Below are 2,838 nucleotides of genomic sequence, written 5' to 3'. Positions count from 1 at the left end.
ATTTATATTCCATTTATTCCGCAAGTGTTCGAGTTATTTTTGCAGGTATCTCAATTCCCATGCTTAAATGAGAAAAGTATAGAAAAGGAAGGAAAAGAAGAAGAAACAGAAGAGAAAACAACAGAAAAGCAGAGAATATAAATCATGTGCATGTACGACCGTCACAAAGCCTGTCATGACCGTCACGCCCTGGGTGTCACGGCCGTCAGACGCCCATTATGATCGTCACAAGGCCAAAATCAGCGCATTGAATCTGTCAACAGAAGTGATCCACACGCCCTCATTTCTCGTTCCTCAGCCACTTTCCCGTGGATTTCTCACTCAACCAAGTCACCCTTATTTCTCTCAACAGCCAAGACCAAATGGAGAATATAAAAGGATGGAAGTTGGAAACCTACGGGCACGCTTAATTTTCCTCTTGGAAGCCAGTTTTCAAGACCTTTTTCTGCATTTTATTTTTCCACAGCAATTCTATTTTTCTTTTATTTTTCTTCAGCAACATTGTTTTCTTTTACCGCAATTTGTTTACCGTTCCGTTCAGAGCTTTGATTTTCCCTTTCCCTTTCCATTTTTCATTTAGACAAAGTAGTAGTTTCCTACACTGGGGAACTACTGTAATTTATTTAATTTAGTTTAAGAAATTATTTCGAAGAAGCAGAATCCTACCGACCTGTGGAGGACTGCTCAAGTACTTCAAGATTCGGCATATTCTATTAATCCAATTTCCAGGTTTTTATTCAATTACTATTTTTATTGCTTTATTATTATTATAATCATGTTTGCTTTATTGTTGATTTGTTTATGTTCGTCTATATTTACGTTATTTAACATGTCCGGCTAAGCTACCGGTATCGGTATGCAAACAATTTAATTAGACGAGATTTAATAATAATCGGTGTAAAACTTCTTTTCTCAAACAATCTTTTTGGCTGAGGTTTTTAAGTTAAATTTAATTAACTTTGTCACAAGAGTGAGAAGCTATTTAATAAGATTTTTCCACAAGAGTGGGAAATTAACTAAGGTGAGAACCGACAATCGCGAGAGCGTGAGGGTCAAACTGGATAGTAAAAACTAGGCATTGATTTTAAAAACAGCGAGAGCACTTTAAAAGCAATTAGAACTTATTTATTTTCAAAAAGTATTTTTAACTTCAAATGGGACAGCGAGAGCGTACATTCTGACTTAAAAGTATAGTCCGAATCAACAATCACGAGAGTGTGAGATAAAGTCTTTTAAATAAGTATTTTCTACTGAAAGATATTTGGTACTTCAAATATACACCAGTGACTTATCGCATCCCTGACGATTAATGCGTTGCATACTGATATCCCCCTATTAATATTTTCTTAAAACTTAACTTCCCTTAGATTTAAGTTTTGTTCAACCAAACCTCTAAAAATCATTTCCTTAACTAAACATAGTAACGTCGGTAGCATTAGTTTGACCATCGGTCCCTGTGGGTTCGATATCTTTTAAAACTAAAACGACTAGACTATGCATTTGCAGTCAAGTACCCGATAGACTATATTCTATATACAGCCATGAGACGTATCAGGTTTTTGGCGCCGTTGCCGGGGACCTGATTTAGTCAAATAGTGCGATTCTTTCGTTGCACAATATAGACTAAGGTAAAAAACTAATTTCCTTTCCCTTATTTCTCTCGATTGTATGCCAAGTACTCGTTCACAAGGCGAAAACTTAGCACCATCAATCGCAAAATTAGAGCGTTTCTTACATTTAAGACGCCGAATACTAGAGTACCAACGAAGGTACGATATTCCCGATATCTTCTTTCCTACTGCTGAACCAATTGAAAAACCAACCATGGCTACAGTGGAACCGCATAATCGTCCTCTTAAGTTCTACGCTACCCCGTCCCAACAAGAACCTCACAACAGCATTGTTGCCCCTGCTATCAATCGAAACGATTTCGAGCTGAAACCCTTATTATTATCAGCCGTCCAACAACATCAATTTGCTGGAAATCCTATGGACGACCCTAATGAACATTTGACCAAGTTTGTGCAGTACGCAGACACTATGAAGGCGAATGGTGTATCTCAAGATGTGATAAGACTACACCTCTTTCCTTTTTCTCTAAGAGACATAGCTTGGGCTTGGTTGCAATCCTTGCCATCCAACTCAGTTACTACATGGGAAGAACTGAAGAACGTTTTCTTATCCCGATATTTTCCGCCAAGCAAAACTGATATGCTGAGAGCTCAAATCAACAGATTTCGATAAAAAGATGTAGAATCTCTCTACGATGCGTGGGAGAGATACAAAGACATGATGAGGATATGTCCACATCACGGTCTCTAAGACTGGGTGATCATTCACACATTTTACAATAGGCTTCTGTATAACATAAGACTGACAGTAGACGTTGCCGCGGGCGGTGCACTTATGGATAAGCCATACAACGAAGCCTATCAACTCATTGAAAACATGGCCCAAAACCATTGCTAATGGGGAGCTGAAAGAACTTCATTAGAAAAGTCCCAAACAAAAAGTGGAATGTACGAAATCAGTAGCCTTGACCATGTCCATGCAAAGGTAGATGCCCTTGTTCAAAAGTTAGACAACTTGACCATACCACCCTCAGCCACCGTGGCTGCCGTGACTCCAAACTGTGAGTTATGTGGAACTCCTGGACACACTACACCAGAATGTCAAATATTAGCAAGAGTCCCCACTGATCAAGTAAATTACGCACAAGGAAACCCTTATTCGAATACGTACAACCCATGTTGGAAAAACCATCCTAACTTTTCATATAAGAATAACAACGCCCTGTATGCACCTGGCCAAGCACCCGCTGTTCCACCTGGATATCAA

General features: G+C 38.9%; 1 non-coding gene across 1 annotated transcript; it reads right to left on the bottom strand.

The window, feature by feature from the left end:
* Positions 1–2,211: 2,211 nt before the first annotated feature.
* Positions 2,212–2,318, bottom strand: LOC127077044 (small nucleolar RNA R71). The gene has a single exon (XR_007787031.1). It is a non-coding gene; the product is annotated as a small nucleolar RNA R71 (small nucleolar RNA).
* Positions 2,319–2,838: the final 520 nt, after the last annotated feature.

This window comes from Lathyrus oleraceus, chromosome 4, assembly GCF_024323335.1.
Source record: "Lathyrus oleraceus cultivar Zhongwan6 chromosome 4, CAAS_Psat_ZW6_1.0, whole genome shotgun sequence".
Lineage (NCBI taxonomy): Eukaryota > Viridiplantae > Streptophyta > Magnoliopsida > Fabales > Fabaceae > Lathyrus > Lathyrus oleraceus.
This window is presented reverse-complemented; position numbering and strand designations above follow the sequence as displayed.